We start from the raw sequence: 20,185 nt of genomic DNA on the forward strand, positions 1-20,185 counted from the left end.
CCCGGGGATCACGTCAGTCACCCTGCTAGACAGGGGTCCAGGGAAGTAAATAGTGTGGGAAGAAATAGCCAGGGAATTGTTATGGATAGGCTTGTATAGGCTCTAGGGCCGATAGCCTAGTACCAACCTGTGAACCTATTCACTACATATCTCAGAAATTCAACCCTCCCCCACACACACACATTGACTTATCCCTAGTAATTTTTGTAGCAGTACCATTTTACTATTTCCCAAATTAATTGTCATTAGCCATTTTAGCATAGTAGCAATTCCAGCATCATATCTGTTGAAGATTAACCATTTTAGTGGATCCATTGAATATTAAGAGGCACAGACTGTGTGAATTAAATGGCCATCATTGTCCTGTCCTTCCATATTTCACATAAACTCACACAACACTTGAAATTCAAGAGTTTTCTGAGGGCATCCTTAACATCTGCCAGTGGAAGGTGCTGGGGTGGACAGGCTTGGCAGACCCCTCTTTGTGGCCACCTGTTATGTGAGAGGCCCAGCTGGAAATCCAGTAGCCTCCCATCACATACCTTTTGGACCCTCCAATCCCTTTCCAGCCTTTCACCACAGAATCTTCTCCCTTCTGTCAAGCACATCTGACTATTGGAGTCCCAAACCTAACTTAGTTAACTCCACCTGTAATTCTGAATGAAAACAGTGCCTGCTGCCTGCCTTCCACTAACTGATGAACACCATTTCTTGTCACTTGACTCGAGTGCTTGGATGAGCTAAATAAATTCATCCATCCCCTCCAGTAGTTTGTCCATGGCATTAATTTTGTGCTGCATTCTCTCCACTGCTGCAGTGGACCTTATTCCCTGCTCCAGTTTAGTAGCTGTACCACTTCTGGCCAGCATTTTAGTGGCTTGTGGCCAGCATCGGTTGCCTTCAGCAATTTTCTAATCTAACGTGTCATTTCCTCCCAGGTAACACAAAGTAGCCTCAGGACCCCTGCCTGCTGCAGCACCTGTCTAAGCTGAAGCCATTTTGAACCCCAAACCATTCAACATTACACGCATGATGCTTTCAGGCCCCATCTTGAGATTCCTTTTCATACCACAGCCAGTATTTTAACTGCTTGATATAGGAATGCACAGCAACCCATAACTGCTTATGCTTGATGATGCCCAGGCTATATAAATAAGAGTTAAAGTAATCCACTCCTAACTTAAACATGATATGCCTTAGTCTTCCATCTGCCTTGCTGCTTAATATCATTCCAGGATGCCCCAATATATGGGCATAAGAAACTACCACTATTTGAAATTAAGCTGACATATACTGGCTTCCAGCCCCACTGTTTTCTAAAGTATGTCCTTACATAATACTGTGTAAGTGGATCCCCTTGCTGGTGGCAAAAGAATTACTATAGTTGCATGCCTTGATGTGTCTAGTACCCACACAGCAGTTCTGCTGAATCCCAGCTTATGCCTGCAGGGCTGTTAAGCCATACCCTTCACCTGTTCTCCGCTTGACGCATCTTGGGACTTGCCCCATAAACCCATACTCCTCTGTCCTAGGTTATTCATAGATATTCCAAAGCCATTTGAGTCTCATGACCTTTCCCTCCTTTCCAGTAGCCCCCTCAGGCAGCATTTCTGCTCAGATGCATAAACCTCTCTATTGGTAGCACAATGAGCAGACCCTTTTTGTCTATACAATCTCAGACCATGTAAATGTTCTATAAAAAGTCATTATGAAACAGGCTGTTAATAATAAAGCCTAATCTGGATCCACACACCCCCTTGGGATGGTGTCCCTTAGTGTCTGCAGTACACTTGGCCATATGGGTACTCTTATCCTGCTTCCTTGGGGACTGCCTCCCCCAGCCCTTAAACATGGCATGCATTTAAAAGGAATTTGCCAAATCACCCCATCCCACTGCCTGGTGAAACCATTTCAGTGCTGCTAAGGAAATCCTAGCTTATCAGGACACCATCTGAAGGTCTTCATTACTATAAGATGTTCATCATTTTCACTGCTACATAAGCCTGTGGGCTGTATCTTGGCAAGGAATGCAGCAGCAGCACACTGTCACTATGGCTGCTTATAGACTATAAGCCCTTTTTGGAGAGAGCTATAGAAACAAAATGATTCAAAATCTTCGGTACTTTCTTGCTGCCTTGTGCAGCTGCCGTTCAGATGCTTCTCAGGAACAGCAGTCAGCCAGAAACTTCCTGAGAGACAAATAAGACCTCTTTGGGGAATGCTTCTACACTTTTGTAATTTAGGAAATTTTTATATTTATTTACTTACTTTCTGTCAGAATTGCAGTATGTCACTTAAAAATACCAGCCTTTCACTAATGTCAACAGACATTCCTCAAATGCCATTATTGTAGGTCTAGGAATTGCTTTCTAGGTATAACATGTCCAGTTAACTGTTGGGGCTTATTTAAGCTTAATTTAGTGTGTCTTTATTGTACACTTTGTGACAACTTACTTGATTATTTTCTTTTTACTGGGCAGTTCACTTTGGGGGGCGTATCTTTGTTTTCTACAAAGAATTGTGCGCTGCTTGGGAAACTTTTATGTAAGGGAATTAAAACATGTTTGGGGTGGTTTATACTGCTTTTGTGTGCCAAGAGACATATTTCCTTCTAAATTACTCTTTCCTGTATAGCTTAATGTTAGTTAGGCTTCTTCCTCGGTTACTGCATGAATGCTTGTTTTGGTCCTGCTGTTCCTTCCAGTGTACCTAAAAATCAAAAACAGTTAAAATACAAGCTGTTGCCCTCAGTGCAGGCTCAGTTTCTCAGCTGATGGTAGGTGACTCTGCAATTGCCATTGGTGGTTCCTCAGACCACTCACTGGTTTCATCGAATCCCTGTGGTGTAGCATTGGTGGCCACTGTGGAACAGGGGTCAGACACATCCTGTTCACCTTTTCCATTGTCCACTAAAAGCATGGCATAACCATCCATTTTAGGTATAGGAGACACCCAAGGAAGGTGTACTTGGGGTGACTGGGGAAAGAGACTGTTTCCTGTGGCTGTTATGCCTATCCCTTCTCTGTTTTCCTCCAAGGGTGTTCCTAGAAAACAAAACAGAAGTTAATTCTGATAACAGAGAAATGGTTTCTGTATGTAAAAGTGATGATCTCACCTTAGTCAGGAGTTTGTTGCAGACTGTCAGTAGTTGGTACCAAGTTCCTGCTCCTGTTCCTTTTTAACTCCACTCTTGGTGATAAAGATGTTCTTTTAGATGAATGTGATGTAGGCAGAGATGGGATTATTTTACCTGAGAGTTCTGTAGCCCATGATTCTGACTGTTTAGACAGTGAACATGAAACTGTATTTATGGGGGCTTTTTCCTTTTCTGAGACCGTCTTCAGACTAAAGGATGGGATTTCATGGAAATGGATGATCTGAAGTAGTTAACTTCATTTGGTCATCAACCTGTGGGTATCGGATCCGACCCGGATCCAAGCCGGCAGCTTTCCAAGCTAGAGATCTGAGCTCCAAGCTCCTCCCCCTTGACTTGTGACCTCCTTCCAATCCTCAGATCTCATTTGCTGCGGCTTGGTCAAGCATGAGTTTTCGAGCTCCTAGCGTTTTAAGACGATTTGTGAGTGTATTTTTGCTTAAAAATCTCTTTAATAGTTTGTGTATGTGGTTAGTTTAGCTTTACTCCCTCGTAGTTGTAACTTCTAGTAGGCCCCTCTTTTCCCTTAGGTATTTGTGTGGGCGTCTGTGTGTCTTTTATCTAGAAATCATGGCCGAGGCCCCAAAGGCCATCTTTTCTAAGTGCACTGAGTGTGGCCATAAGCTACCCCAGTGGATGGCCACACTCAGTGTGTCCTCTGCCTGGGGGTACCTCATCTGACCTCAGGCTGCCAGATTTGTGCAGCCTTTAACCCCCGGGCCCTGAGGGATAGGAGGAATAAGCTGATTCTGGCGGGTCTCCTACCCACAGAGTTGGCTTCTTCCGCCTCTCCCTCGGTGGCTACAGCTGCGGGTGCTCAGCCTGCTGTCCCCCCTCCCCTGGCAGGGACTCAACCTCCCACCTCTTCCCAGAGAGAGGGGGAGAAAGAGAGAGAGAAAGAGAGGCACAGAAGCCACAAGCGGCGGGCCGACTCAGACTCCTCGGCCTCGCCTGCCAAAGTGCTCTCATCGCCCCAGAAGGTCTCCGGGCCTTCCTCCCCTCTGCTCCATTCTCCACGCTTCTCCCCGGATCTGGAGGAGGAGGCCCAGCCATCTTCGAGGTCATCGCGGTGGCCCTCCCGGCCAGCTTCGGCGGCCTCTTCAAGGTCAACCTGTAGCCTCTCCGACGCTGATATGTACCAGATGATGCATCGCTTTCTCCAAACCTAACTGCAGATGGGAGTGTTGCTGCCCCCCCCCCCAGGGTGGAGTTAAGCCCCACTTTTTGCCCCAATAGCTCCTTCTCCGATCCATTATCGGGTTTCGGAGCCTTTGGATCCGTGGAGTCTCGGAGTCATGAAGTTGGCACCGATGGTTATCGCTGCCTCGACGCCGGCCATGCCCTCGAGTTTGTCGGATCCCTTTTCGGATCCGAGCTCTCGGGGCCAAGAGCTGTGCATCGGATCTGAGGGGGCGAGTGTGTCTTCGGCTCCGTTTTGGTCGGAGCATACTTCCCTCTCGGGTCTGAGCACTTTGGCTCCGACGCCGATCCCCGGGCCAGATCCAAGGGTGTTAACCACGGAGCCCAGAGAGATTGGTTCACCCTCAGCTTTCGACGTGGTGGAGAGGGTTCTCTCGAGAGGTTCAAGACCCCCTACTCTTTCTTCGGGATCCGCCCCCACTCCCTTGCAGCTGGGCTTGTCTTCTATCGTCCAGTCCCAGGGCCAGCCTGCGTTGATGCCCCAACCCGTTCCACTGGCGGAACATGACCCTGTTGTTGAACCCTCCTCGGACAGTCCCACCGAGGAGGTCCCTCACAAATGTAAGTGTAAGAGGAGGCACTTGGACTCCCCTGAGTCCCTCACAGAGGACACCGATTTGGAGGAAGGGGAAGGTTCCCCCAGGTCACCCCCCCCCCGAAGACGTCTCTTTTGGAGACATTATGGAAATGCTTTGCCAAAAGGGGGGATGGTCAGCCCAAAAACCTTCCTCGGACGAGTCAGTATTCCTGGAGGCGTTTGCAGGCCCATCTACCTCTTGGGTGTCCCCTCCAGCCGACCCCCTGGTTCACCTCATCACTACCAGGGTGTGGAAGGAACCGGACACTGTAGAGCCAATCCCCAGGAGTCCAGATAGGATTCTTAGTCCCCATGCGGATAGGACGGCTTGGAGTAAGGGTTCCCTGGTAGATGCCATGGTGGTGGAGGCAGCCACCAAGAAGGAACTTGCTCAGGATAGTTCCTCGGTCCATCCCTCTGATAAGGAGTCTCGGGCGATGGATCATATCGGGAAGCGGATGTTTGCTTCAGCTACCTTGTCCATAAGGGCGCTGATTTATTTGGCCCATGTAATTAGACTTCAGCGGGATCTGGTGAAATAATACACTGAGTCTCTCCCTGAGTCCATGTCGGCCGAGGACAAACGGACCTTCTCAGCTCGCATGGCCACTCTGAAATCTGTATCAAACACATCTATGCGGCTACTTTCCCATGCCACGGAAGGGGCCGCTAGAGCCTGCGGGTCCGACATCGCCTTAAGGTGTCATGCCTGGCTCCGGCTTTGTGACTTTCAGAACTTTTCAAGGCATCCTTCGCGAATGCACCCTTCGGTTCTACCCTGTTCGGAAAGACCGCCCGCGACACATTGGTTCAGAGCGAGAAAGACAGGAAGACGCTGTCTGCCGTCAGAATCTGCTTCTCAGCTCCTCAAAGGTCCTTTTCCAGAAACCAGAGTGGACAAAAGAAGATGTGGTTCCGGAAGTCTCAGCAGTCCTGTTACGCTCCGGACCCTTCATCCTTCAGAGGCAGAGGGGGACAAGGTGGACGCCGGCCCAGAGGCAGAGGGGGGGGGCGAAAAATTTTGGGTCTCGGGAACCTTTTTCTGACTGACCCATGTAGCAGCCCTGAGGGGTTGCCTGACTGCTCCTCTCTGGAGGCAGTCGGGGGGCGTTTTTCGAAGCACCTGGCTCAATGGTAGTCCATCACAACAGATCGCTGGGTGCTTCGAATAATATCCAGAGGTTACTCAATCCCTTTCATAAACCAACCTCCTCAGTCAAGGCACCTCCCCGATGTACCACCCAGTCAGAGGGAGGCTGCAGCTTTAGAGATAAAGCTGCTAGAAAAAAGAGCTATCCAGCACGTCCCCCCAGGCCAGTCCAGATTAGGCAATTACTATAGGTTCTTTTTGGTGCCAAAGAAGACGGGGGACTTGAGGCCAATTCTCGACCTTTCAACAATGAACCTCTTCATTGCCAAGGAGAAATTCCGGATGGTCACGCTTCAGTCCGTCCTGCCCCTTTTGCAGGCGAAGGACTGGATGTGCTCCATAGACCTCAAGGATGCGTACTATCATATTCTCATGGACAGATGATTCAGAAGGTTCCTCTGCTTTCGGCTAGGGGCCAGTCATTACCAGTTCAGGGTCCTACCCTTCGGCCTCACCACAGCCCCCAGGGTGTTCACCAAGGTCATGGCAGCTGTAGCGGCCCACCTGAGACTTCAGGGAATACAGGTTTTTCCTTACCTAGACGACTGGCTCTTTACCTCCCCTACCAGGCATCTACTCTGCTTAGCCAGGGATTGCTTCTTACTATTAGCATCCCAATTGGAGATCACCATAAACTTCAAGAAGTCATCCCTTCAACCAATTCAAATCTTGGAGTTATTAGGGGCCAGAATAGACACGCTTCAGACCAAGGCCTTCTTGGCATCAGACAGACTTCGCAGTTTGACCCTACACGTTCTAGCCCTTCTTCAGTCACCTGCCCCGTCAGCGGAGTTAGTCATGAGAGCTTTAGGGTCCATGGCAGCAGCAATCAGTCTCACTCCCTTAGCTCACTTGCATATGAGGGTTCTCCAGTGGCCTTTGCAAGTTCAGTGGTCCATCCTTAACCGCCCATTGGACTTACCGATTCCTATCAACAGAGTTTGCAGAAATTCCCTCGTGGTGGCTCCAATCTCAAGAGCTTTGGGAATGACGACCATTTGTTATGCTGCAACCCCAAGCCACAGTGACCACTGACACTTCCCGCCTTGGGTGGGGGGGCATTACGTGGGCAGAACTGTCCAAGGTACGTGGACTCAGACAGAGACCGTTCTGCATATAAATGTACTGGAGATGAGGGCAGTCCTTCTAGCGTTGCAAGCCTTTCACGCCTTTCTCCCTCCAGGGACTATTGCAATTCAAGTCAGACAACATGTCAGTGGTCTGGTATATCAACAAGCAGGGGGGAAACCAGGTCTTACCCTCCTTGCTGAAAGGCCATGAGAGTTTGGGATTGGGTGATATCCACCAACCGTTTTCTGTTAGCAATGCACATTCCGGGTCGGTCTAACATCCTAGTGGACAAACGGAGTCGAACTATCCTTAGTTTAACAAAAAAAAAAGTTTTGTTGTTCGCCAGTTGATCTGGGCTCCAAGCTCCTGCACTTACCCATAATGTCCCCGTCTCCTTCCTCCCTTCAGATGTTGTTTGCGGCTGAATAGCTAAGCATTGTGGTCTCGAGCTCTGAGCGTTTTTTGATGCAAGTCATTGCTTTTTTGACAGTTTTTCTCCTTTTTCTTTACTTTCTATTCCCTCACCCCTCTACCTGCTGTGGGATCGGTTTAACCAAAAAAAAAGGTTCTGTCGTTGTTGTAGTTTTCCCCTTTTTGGCCTTCCCACTCCTATCTTCTCTGTGAGTGAGTGTGTGCATGCCTGTGTTTTTCTTTCTAGGTAAGGAGTATGGAAGATATTCCCCCTAAGCTAGGTTTTAGGAAGTGCACAGAGTGTGACCATAAGCTCTCTCCAGCCGATGTCCACACAGTGTGTGTAGTTTGCTTGGGCACAGCCCATTAGCTTACCCCCTGTCCTATTTGCGCGGGCGTCAAACCACGGACCCTTAAGAACAAGAGGGGTAAGCTCATTTTGAAGGGCTTGCTCCCCTCATTGGGGATAGGTATCCCCGTAACCCCGGCTTTGGCCTCTTCGACTGCCGCTTCTGCTTCTTCTCCTCCCTAGACCTCTGGGACTTAAACTCCCGCCAAGAGGTCTGGGGAAGGTGAGAGGGCACGATAAGAAAGAAGGACCATATAAATGGTATCTGGACTGTTCGGCTTCGGTGGGGCCTCCACTCAAGGCCAAAACCCCCCACCAGGCCCAGTTCTCCCTGGCTCCACTCTCCCAGGTTCTCCCCTGAGCCGGAGGTGTCTTGGTCTCCTCTAAGGACATCCCCTCATTGACACTCCCAGACTGTGTCAGTGGTCTACCCATAGTCTTAGCGAGGCAGAGATGGACAGGATGATGCGGAAGTTCATCCGTACCCAAATCCGGATGGGAGTCTTGCCGGGAGCTCCCAGACCTTTTTCATTCCAGTATCTCCTTCTCCAATCCGTCCTTTGGTTTCAGAGGTTTTGGATCCGAGGACTCTGGGGGTTGGGGGGGGGTCGGCGCCGATGGTACCCTCTACCTCTATGCCGGCCTTTGCCTTGAGTGTGTCAGAACCAGCCGGGTCAATTTTGTGCTCTCTGAGCTGTAGCCTTGGCATCAGATCTGAGGGGGTTCTGTCAGCTCTGAGTTTATTGGAGTGCTGTCTTCCCCTCTGCATCTTGGCGTCTGTAGTCTCGGTGCTGACTCCCCTGTCAGATCTAAGAGGAATGGCTCCTATGGGGGTTTCTCAGGATGCCTGCTCCCCTTTAGCTTTTGACGTGGTGGAGAGGGTTCTCTCGGGTTTGTCGAGGCCCCTGACCATCTCGTCCTCTGACTCCACCCCAAGTTTCTCTGGTTTGGGTACGGCCCCGACCATTCTGCTGTCTCAGACAGCCTGTGCAGGTTTTGCCTCAGGAAGCCCCCATGCAGGAACAGCAAGAGGTTTGCGAGTTCCCCCCAGAGAGTCCCACTGAGGAGGTTCCTCACAAACGGACGTGCAAAAGGAGGCACTTGGACTCCTCTCCAGAGTCCTTCACCAAAGACACTGACTTGGAGGAAGGGGAAGGTTCCTCCGATCACCCCCCCCGAACTCCTTCGCCGGGTGGGGGGGGGCTGCCCAGAAACCAACCTCGGATGAGTCAGTGTTCCTAGAGGCATTCGGCACAGGCCCATCTATTTCCTAGGTGTCCCCTCCTGCGGATCCGCTTGCGGGACTCATAACATCTGGGGTGTGGAAGGAACCGGACACCATGGAGCCCATCCCTAGGCACCCAGATATATTTCTGAGCTCCCCACCAGACAGGACTAGTTGGAGCAAGGGGTCCCCTGTAGATGCTATGGTGGTGGCTGCTACCACGAAAAAAGAGCTCACACAGGAGAGCTCCATGGTCCATCCTCCTGACAGAGAGCCGAGACCCATGGACCGTCTAGATAAGCAGGTGTACGCTTCAGCAACTGTTACCATAAGGGCACTGAACTGCATGGCACATGACATTTGACTGCAGTGAGACCTAGTCAAGGAGGTCACTGAGTCACCCCCAGAGTCCATGCCAGCGGAGGGCAAGAATGTGTTCTCAGCACGGATGGCCACTCTCAAAGCAGTAGCAAACGCGCCCATGCATCTGCTCTCCCATGTTACAAAGGGAGCCGCCAGGGTGACCGGTTCTGGCATTGCCATGAGGTGCCACGCCTGTCTCTGGCTGTGTCAATTCACTGAACCCTTTAAGGCATCATTTGCAAATGTCCCTTATGATGCTTCTTCCCTGTTTGGGAAAATAGTTCATGACACATTGATCCAGAGTGAGAAGGACGGGAAGACACTGTCTGCCATCGTGATCCGCTTCATTGCCCCTGAAAGATCCTTTTCAAGGAATCAGCGAGGGACAAAGATGATGTTCTGGATGTCTCAGTCCTCCGGGGATACTCAGGGCTCACCTTCCCCCAGAGGCAAAGGGGGGTTATGACAGATGCTGTCCAAGAGGCAGAGGGGGTCCGAGGAACTTCGGGTCTCAAGAACCTTTCTCGGACAGACCTACACAGCAGCCCTGAAGGGCTGCCTGACTACTCATCTCTGGAGGCAGTCGGGTCGCCTTTTGCTACACCCAGCAACATGGGAGTCCATAACAGAGTGTTGGGTGTTGCTAATTATATCCAAAGGTTATTGCATCACCTTCACTGAACCACCTCTCCCACCAAAATGGCTCCCAGATGTTCCATCCGCGCATAGGGAGGTAGCAGCACTGGAAGTAGACAAGCTGCTAAGAAAGTGAGTCATCCAACCTGTCCCACTAGACCAATCTAGATCAGGCATTTATTCCAGGTTCTTTTTAGTGCCAAAGAAAACGGGGGAAACTAAGACCCATTCTGGATCTATCCACCTTGAAGCTGTCAGTAGCCAAGGAGAAATTCTGGATGGTCGCTCTTCAATCTATACTGCCCTACTTGCAAGAAAAAGATTGGATGTGCTCAATCGACCTCCAAGACGTGTACTGTCATATCAAGATGGACAGACGCTCCTGCAGGTTTCTCCTCTTTTGGCTGGGAGCCAATCATTAACAGTTCAGAGCCCTCCCATTTGGTCTCACCAAAGCCCCCAGGGTGTTCACCAAAGTGATGGCAGTTGTAGCAGCTCACCTGAGGCTTCAGGGAATTCAGGTCCCTTACCTGAACGATTGGCTCTTTGTTGCCCCCACCAAGCATCTACTTTGCCGAGCCAAGGATTATTTCCTATTGTTTGCAAACAGCCTGGGGATCACCATCAGCATCAGCAAATCTTCACTGATTGCTGTTCAGGTTCTAGTGTTCATTGGCGCTGTGTTGGATACTATTCAAATGAAAGTTTACCTCACTCCAGAAAGGGTACACAATCTGAGAGCTCATGTCTCGTACATTCTCCAAGCCTAACTTCCTATAGCAGAGACAGATCTTTGGGCACTGGGGTCCATGGCGGCCACAATCACTTTTCTACCCTTGCTGGACTACACACGCAAATCCTTCAGTGGATGCTAGCAGTCCAGTGGTCTCTACTAGATCTTCCCCTATCCCATCCAGTCCGTATCTCTCGGGTCTGCAGAGACTCGCTTCGGTGGTGGATTCTTTCCTCTGACTTTATCAGGGGATGCCCCTTTCCTCTGTCACTTCCTGAAGCCACGACCATGGACGCCTCTCAGCTAGGTTGGGGGGGCATTGCTTGGGCAGGACCATCCAAGGCACTTGGTCCCCTTCCGAGACCAGTTTGCATTTCAGCATTCTGGAGAGGAGGGCAGTGCTTCTAGCATTGCAAGCTCTCTATGCCCATCTTCCTCTAGGGACTATTGCAGTCCAGACAGACAACATGTCAGTAGTCTGGTATATCAACAAACAAGGAGGAACCAGATCTTATCCCCTTTGTCAAGAGCCCATGAGAGTGTGGGAATGGGTGATTTCCACCGGCCATTTTCTGTTGACAACACTCATTCCGTGATGGTCCAACATTCTAGTGGACAGGCTCAGCAGGACTATTCTGATGCCTTACGAGTGGTCTCCGAATCCTTCAGTAGCGGAAGAGATCTTCCTCAGGTGGGGTTAGCCTTGCTGCGATCTCTTCACATCTCCTTCCAACGAGAAATGCAGCAAGTTCTTCACTCTGAACCCCCCTCAGGGGGAAGGCCCCAGAGACGCACTGGTGCATGCTTGGCCTTCCGGTCTTCTTTATGCCTAACCCCCTCCCCCCCGTTACCTCTCATTTCGAAGTTCCTACAGAAAGCTCGCAGGCTGGGGAACACAGTAATCCTCATTGCCCCATTCTGGCCTTGTCAAGTCTGGTTCCCGTCCCTCTGGTCTCATCTAGTAGTTCCTCCATGGATCTTGAATCCGGCTTCTTATCTCATCTCACACCCCTCGGGGAGTCCTCATCCAGACCTGGACAGTCTGAAACTCACAGCTTGGCTGCTCCAGTTCCCTTGATTATTAGGACTCCTGGTTTATCCTCTCAGTTAAAACCATTTTGGTGGCGGCTCTCAAATTTTCCACATGAAAAGTTTATCGCAGCAAGTGGAAACGATTCTGTATATGGGCTTCTCAGCTGGGTTTGGATCTTTTCACTGCTCCCGTCTCAGTGATATTAAGAGTTTTTGGCGGGGATTTTCTGACAAGGTGCTAGTTCCTCTATGGTTAAAGTCCAACTAGCTATTTCTAATTTTCATGTGGGGGAGAATGTATTCACTAGCCTCTTCTAGACGTTGCAAAACCTTCCTTAAGAGTACCTTTCTTTTAAGGCCCCCAGTGAAGGATCCTAATCCTCCATGGGATTTCACCTTTGTATTACAGGCTTTAACCTCCCCCTCCATTTGAGCCCCGCAGCTTTGGTAGACTTGCAGTATCTCTCTCTTGGAAGACTGCCTTCTTGGTTGCAATTGTCTGCCAGGAGAGTGTCGGAACTTCAAGCTTTGCCCATTAAAGTTCCTTACATGATTTTCCATAAGGGCAGGGTTTCCCTGTGCACTAGTCCTTCCTTCCTTCCTAAAGTGGCGTCAGAAGCCAACATTAATCAAACTATCAATATTCCCGTCTTCTTTCCTAATTTTCAGAACAAGGGTAAATATAATTTACATTTGCTGGTGTACACAGGCAATTGAGATTTTATCTACACAGGACGAAATCCTTTCTCAGATCTGATCAGTTGTCTCTTACTCAAAACCCTTCTTCGGAAAGCCAATTTCTAAAGTGGCTATTGCTCGTTGGATCTCCCAATGTATTATTCGAGCATATTCTGACAGAGATTTCCCCTCCTGATCAAGTAAAAGCACATTCCACCAGGTTTGTGGCCACTTAAGTGGCTTTTTGGTGCAGGGTGTCGCTGGATGATATCTGTCCTGCATCTACTTGGTCCTCATCTCATACCTTCATCTCGCAGTACAAATCAGACTTTGTATCCAGAAGTAGGGCATCCTTTGGCTCCACAGTGCTCTGGAATATCCTTCCATGAGGGCCACTCGGGTATTTGTAGCTGGGGACTGTCCCACTGGTTGAAAATCAAATGAAGTCAACTACTTCAGGTAAAGAAGTTATGTACTCACCATAACGTTCCATCTGAGTAGTTGTACTTCATTTGTCTTCAACCATCCCCCCTCCTTCCCCCAACCTTGTCACTGTGGTCCTGGCATTGTATATGGGAGGTTCTAGAGGCTTCTCTTGCCATTCTTGGTTCAGGAATTTGGGGAGGGCCAGTAGTGGTAAGGTCCTGTTGGGTTAGGCTTATGTTATTTGAGCAGAAAACTCCATCTGAAGGGAAGAGGGAGACAAGGGGCATTATGGGTAAGGGGAGGAGCTTGGAGCTTGGATTAGGTGCTGATTATGTGGCTGTGCCAGATCTATAAACCCACAAGTTGAAGATAAATGAAGTACAACTACTCAGATGGAATGCTATGGTGAGTACATAACTTCTATTTTTTTATTCTTTTATTTCTGGGGGTGCAGTTTTGTTTAAGGTGTTAAACATTGAGTTAAATTTTTCAACGGCATCATCTAGTGGGATTTTTCTTAGTATATTCCATTTTATTGAGGAGAGGATATTGTTGAATGTTTGAGGGTTAAAATTTGTTGTGTTATGGATAGTTTTTATAGTTTTCTGTTTTGGAGGATTTTGTTTGTGACATTTGGTAAAGACAGGGAGAGATAGTCACTGAGGGGATTTGATAGGATGCCAGACACGTTAGTGGGATCAGATACTAAGATCCAGTCTAGTATGGAATTTGAATTTTTACTAAAGTATGTTGGAGTTTGTATCAGTTGTTAGTGTCCAAAAAGATTTATGCTAAATTTAGGGGAGGTAGATATAAATTCAAGACAATTAATATTAATATCTCCTAGTTTGACTTTTGTGAGAGATGGAAGTTCAGATTTTAGTATATGCTTGACATATTGAAAATGGGCTTAAATTAAATGTTAGAAAAATGCAACATTGTCATACTTGGCAGACACAGTACTTTCTAGCATATAGCACTGACAATACCTCACTTGAAAAAGAAAATGTGGAGACAAGAGAACTGGCAACCTGGGTTGATAATTCCCCTTTCCTTTGATTGTCATAAAGCAACAGCTGTCAGGAAACCCTCCTGCTTCGTATAGCTGATGTCCAAGTTAATATCATCCAGATCTTAAGATGATGTTGTTGTACCCTTGTATTCAGCACTGATGAGACCAGTTACAGAATATAATGTCCCCATTGCAGCGTACCCAGGGTTGTCAGACATCCCTATTTGAGTGGGACTGTCCCGGGATCAGCAGTCTGATCTCGAGTCCCACACTGCCGGATAAAATCCTGTCGAAACAGCCTCCGGTTTGCTTTTTTTGATCGGCCTGTATGCCGGTATACGAGCCAATCAGAAAATCGCAAAATGAAGCTACTTCTTTTGAATGTGGACTGCCTGATGTTCCGCATTGAACAGAAGTACTGTAGCTCCGTTTTGCAATTTTTTGGTTGACTTGTATACCGGCATATGGGCCAATCAAAAATCGCCAAGCATTAAAGACCTTTTTTTGGTCCTTACCTGCCAGATAAGAAATCTGGCATCTCTGGGTGTACCTCACCAGACACATCAAACAGATGGAAATACCGCAGAGGTTCCTAACAAATATGATCACAGAAATAAAATCCCTAAGCAGCAACTTGAAAAGACTAGCAGCCCTGTCCCTCTTTTCAGTGTCTTGTTGGCACGTCTAAGGAGACCTATGCTTTGCCTTCTGAGCACCCAGGGACCCAGTAATCTGGGATCTGTTGTGCTATGCAGTTCATACTGGCCCACAAATGTCAGGACAAGGGATCTATACCTGATTTAGCAGATCTGTAAAATAAGGTGGAGTGAGAGATTTGTTACCCACATCTCCCTCATCTGCAAAATAGCTTCTCCCTTGCAGATAAAGCAGTGCAATCCAGTATCTTCCTTCAAATGGGATAACTGGATTGGTATTTATAAATTCACCCAAGCTTGATTGGCCTAGCCATCTTTGACAAGAGGTAGTGTACATTATAGGGTGGGAATTGGGAAGGCGTAATGGTCACAAGATGTAGTAGCCTTGAAATTCCTGTGATTTTCTGTGAACAATTATGTAGGTCGTTTTGCAGTTGAGCTGTATCTCCTTGCACCCCGGATGTGATGTTTGTGCCCTGACACCTCCACCATCTGTACTACCTTTCAGGATGGACAAAGTCTGGGGAAAAAGGGTAAAGGTTTAGAAAACAAACAGCTCATCTTTTCCCTCTTCAAGTTGTGCATCTTCACCTTAAAGTACATACCATGCAACAAAGCAAATTCTGATGTAGTAAAACATTGACAGTATGCAGCATTGATTACATTTCAGTATTTTAAAGTATTGGTCCTGATATGAGCACTGCATCATACATAATAATGAGCTTATGCATACGTAGTAAGTTCATTGCAATGAGAAGGAGAAAGTGAATTTGCTACTCTTTTCTGATTGTAATCTTTCTGAATAGTTAACCACTTTCATAGTCATGAAGTATAAAGATGTATGTTTCAACTGAGTTCAGATAAAATTAATTTGTTTTCTAACATATCTGTCAGAACTCTTCATGGATTTAAATAGTTAATGATAATTTTTAGTTATAGCTCGGCCTGTGTTAAAACCAGTTTCTCTTGTTTGCTAGTATTTTTGCTAGTGCTTATGAAAAGCAGTGGAATGGACATTACTTGCTTTATGGTGATTTCAGTAGCTTGAGAGACTTTCTAACCACAGTGTGGTGTAAATATAAATTTTTCATCAGAAGCAAAATGATGCATGTTGCTTACCCATTACAGGGATGATTTTTGACTACACAGTGGTGCACATTTGTGTGTTCTAGACAGTGTTTCTTTCAGCCTTTAGAGGGGGGAAAAATCATTAATGCAAATTGCTGTATGCTACTTCCCGATTGCATTTACTTAGGTTCTTTGACAAGTGCGGTTGTCTGGTACTCCTTTGAGAAATAAGAATAAAAAATCAGTATGTTACTTGATTATAGATATTTGGTGCAGTGTTTGTTTTTGTTACAATACTGTGTAACATAGTGGCATCCTGAAACTGTATTAATCCTGTTGCACAAATATCTTTATGTATAAATAGGTTCATAGGTTGGTAATAGGCTATCGGTCCTAGGGCCTATGCAAGCCTAGCCATAACATTTCCCTGGATATTTCTTCCCACAGTATTTACTTCTCTGGGCCCCTGTCTAGCAGGGTGACTGACATGATCCCCGGGGTGAATTTCCTATCTCCCATCCAATCATCAAGGTTCCTTTTGAAGAGGTTTTGTATCCTTTTGAAGAGGGCCAATGAGGCGCTCTGCTTGACATGTATGGGCAGTCTATTCCAGAGTATGGGGAGTCTCTGGGTCAGGAACCTATCCCTCCAGCATGTTTTGTTCATCGTGATGACAAGGTTTAGATCCCTGGAGCGTGTGGCTCTGAGGGATTGGGATTTCTTTAAGTGGAGCATGTCCAACAGCTCAGGGTTTAACATGGCCTTGTATGTTAAGCAGAGATTGCTTCTGAGTAGATGATATGCGACAGAGTATAGCTGGCGTTTTTTTAGATGGTCAGCATATGGCATCTGCTTTAGGCCTGTGATTCTTTTAGTGAGGTATTTCTGTGGCCTTTCCAGCTGTTGCGGATGTCTTGTGAGGTACATACCAAACGGGCATTATACACTATAATGGGTCTAATGAGGGATTAGTACAGTGGGACAATGACCTCCTTTTTTCTGGATGAAAAGCCCTTAGTAATGAGGTGTGCCACATAGAAGGATTTCCTGACTGTTGTGGCGATGTGGTTATCGAAAGTGAGACCACTGTCCACCTGTGTCCCTAGCAACACATGACATTTATGGTCTTGATGTTTTGATATCTTGTCTGTACTGATGCCTGATATTGAGAAGTAACACACAAAATGTAGACAAGGAGAATATTTTACTTTATTTTACATGGTTAGAAATATAATTTGGTACATTGTTTGCAAATGGATTTTCACAACAGCAGCAAAGATGCAAACAACTAGTCCAAAAGTAAAAAATACAATTGCAGTATCTGCTGGAAAACCAACACTTTATTCCAAAAAACACAACCTCAAGTAAGCGCTTTTGTCTTGTATAAAACAAACTTAGAGGGGTTGAAACACTAAGGGTAGTTTTGTGAGTTAGTTTATAATTTCAAATCAATTTTTCTAGTAATAGTATCTGAATTGTGTAGGTATGTTTGGAACAGAACATGTGATGTGTGATGTCATTTTTAGCAAATCATGTGAGGGAACTTTTTATTTAAAAATGGTGAATTGCTAAGTGAACCTCAGTCTGAAGAAGTCTCTAAGTTTGTTTTATGCAAGATGAAAGCACTTATTTGATGTTGTGTTTTTTGGAATAAAGTGTTGCTTTTCCAGCAGATACTGCAATCATATTTTTTACAAATGGATTTACAGTACTGGGGAGCACCTTACCATCTAAAGGTTATAATGATTAAACTGCACAAAAGTTTGTAGGCCCTAGGTGATTTAATGGCACAAGAGCCTTTACAAGCTTAGCCAATAATACATAATACCCAGAATATATTGTATCTTAATTCCCCAGATATGGGATGGGGTAGTATCAGGGTGTTGGAGTATTGAGTCATTTTACAGACTGCCCTGTCCTTAAGAGACCTTGCTTTTGGAAAATTCTGATCATGTTAAAGTGTTATACAGCAGTGTGATGTTCTTCGTCTTCCCTTGCTGCAGTCCTGACTATTGGGTATAGTCCGCGTCCCAGTCGGCCCGAATACCAGAGTATAAGTTGACGCCGGTCATGGCGCTTTAGACTGACGTCAGTACGTCAGGGTACTAATGCGCATGACCGGCGCCATTTCCTCAGTCTTTTGCCGCATGGTCCGATGCAGAAGCAATTTTATGAGTGCAGGTTGGCGTTCTGAGATTTTCGAAACCGGAGTTTCAGACCGAAACAGAGTTGGCTAAGTAACCCGTTGGGGAACATTTTGGTTTTCTTGCCTCAGTATTTAACCGGATGTCAGAAAAAGTGAATAACTGTATTTCTTGTGGGAAGCAGATACCGCATAGGGATTATCATACATTGTGTATACCTTGTTTAGGGCCTGAGCACGGCGTTGTTGGTTGCCGCTCTTGTGCTAGATTTAACAAGCGCACTATTAAGAGGAGGCTTGATTGTGCTAGGTTAGTGTTTGGGAAGCGTTGCAATTATAATATGCCGCCGGATGCTCCACGCCCGCGCCCAAGAAGCGCAAGGACAAAACAGTGAAGCCTAGGGGTGAGGAACCGGCAGTCCCGGACGTCGGTTCTTTAGAAGGCTCAGGGGAGCCAGAGGTTTTGCCAGGAGTCTCTATGGAGTCTCAGGCAGATACTTTACTGTTACAGGATGTGTCCTCTCAGGAGGTAGGCCAGGCTGAGGGGGCTTCTCAGGTAACTGTTCTTCCCTCTCTTCCCAAGGTGGTTAGGGCCTCTCCTTCTGTTTCCAAAGCTTCTTTTAGAGGTAGGCCAAGTTCAGCTTCTGTGGGGGCTTCTCCTAGCATTTCGGGCTCTGTGCCTAAGAAACATATGCTTAAAATGGCAGAAGATTTGATTACTCTGATTAGAGGTACTATGCCCCCGCCTGATAAGAGGCCTAGGGTGGAACAGGAGTTTGATAGTTTTGAACAGTGTTCACAGGCTTCAGAGTCTTCTGTGGAAGACTTGCAAGAGTTTCCTACTTATTCTGATTCTGATGTGGATGATTCCACTCCTACAGCTTCTCCTCCTGAGGATTTTTCATTTTCAGAGACTCTTCACTCCATGAGGGAGCACTTTAAATGGGAAGGCCAGGATTACTCTGATTCCAGGAAAAGGCTTAGGGAATTCTTGTTTTTACCCCAGCATAGGCCCTTAGCTATTCCTCCTGTGTTGAATGTGGTGGAGGATGTTTTGCAGAGGCTTCCCTGAACCCTGACTCCTTGCCTCCTGCTCCTGTTAAGCCTGATAGGTATTATAGGGTGCCCGAAGCTCATAAGTATTTGTTTAAGAGTCCTAGGGCGGACCCAGAAACTGTTTCTCAGGGGCCTAAAGGTGTTAAAGCTTCTGTGGTTAAAAATCCTGTACCCTCTGATAAAGAGGCAAGGGCTTTGGATAGGTGGGGTAAGAAAGTATATACTTCTTCCACTCTAGCCATGAGGGCGTTGAATTGTCAGTTTCATATGTTGAAATATCAGAATTATCTCCTTTCACAATTGAAATCTAAGGTGGATGCTTTGGCGGAAGGTATTGAGTGTAAAGAATTGCTGGATTTGGTTCATGTGTCTGAACAAGTGGGTAAGCATTCTTTGCAGTGTGGTTTTGATGCTGTTCAGGCCTCCTCGAGGGTGGCTGCTACTAGTTCTGTTCTTCGCAGACATGCCTGGTTGAAGGATCAGAATTTAGCTGAGCATGTTAAGACTAGGATTTTGGATGCTCCTTTACAGTCTGATGTGTTGTTTGGATCGCCTGTGGAAGCAGTTTTAAAGAAAATGGAGGACAAAGCTAAGTCTATGCAGACTGTTAAAGATTTTTTGCAGGTGCAGCCTCCGAAGTTTAGTAGAAATTGGCCTGCTAAGGGGTGGACATATCCTGCTTATGGTTCCCAGTCTAGGGGTAGGTCTAGACGTGGTAGGGGCAGGGCTCAAGGTTCTTTAGGCCTAGATCAGACAGTTCACCTGCTCAGACTTCTGGTGAGGGCAGGGGTCAGTCCTTTCGTAAGCAGAACCAATGACCTGCCCTTTCAGCTGCCAGTGGATTCTCGTCTGGCAGCTCCTTTGGGAGGAAGATTGTCTCTTTTCAAAGAAAATTGGGATTTAATCACTCAAGACAGATGGGTGCTGGATATCATTCATCACGGTTACAGATTTTATTTCCACACAATGCCCCCTTTCAAAGGCATGCCAGATGTTCCTCTTCCACAAAGAAAAGAGGCTCACAAGCAAGTTTCTCAGTTACTCCAGATAGGGGCCATTCAGCCAGTCCCTGTATCAGAAAGGGGCTTCGGATTTTATTCTCGCCTGTTCCTAGTACCAAAGAAGGGGAACACGTGGAGACCAATTTTGGATTTATCTATCCTCAACACTTATCTGGACATTCCCAAGTTCAAGATGTTGACGTTACAGCAACTGTTACCTCTGCTGGGCAAGGATCACTGGATG

The 20,185-nt window shown here is 47.0% G+C and overlaps 1 protein-coding gene across 3 annotated transcripts in view; it reads left to right on the forward strand.

Moving 5' to 3' along the window:
• Nucleotides 1-20,185, forward strand: part of LOC122789915 — a 931,531-nt gene that overhangs the window by 481,504 nt on the left and 429,842 nt on the right. The gene's annotated exons all lie outside the window — the stretch shown is intronic.

This window comes from Protopterus annectens, chromosome 15.part0 (genome assembly GCF_019279795.1).
Source record: "Protopterus annectens isolate FY-2018-M chromosome 15.part0, PAN1.0, whole genome shotgun sequence".
In the NCBI taxonomy this organism is placed as follows: domain Eukaryota; kingdom Metazoa; phylum Chordata; order Ceratodontiformes; family Protopteridae; genus Protopterus; species Protopterus annectens.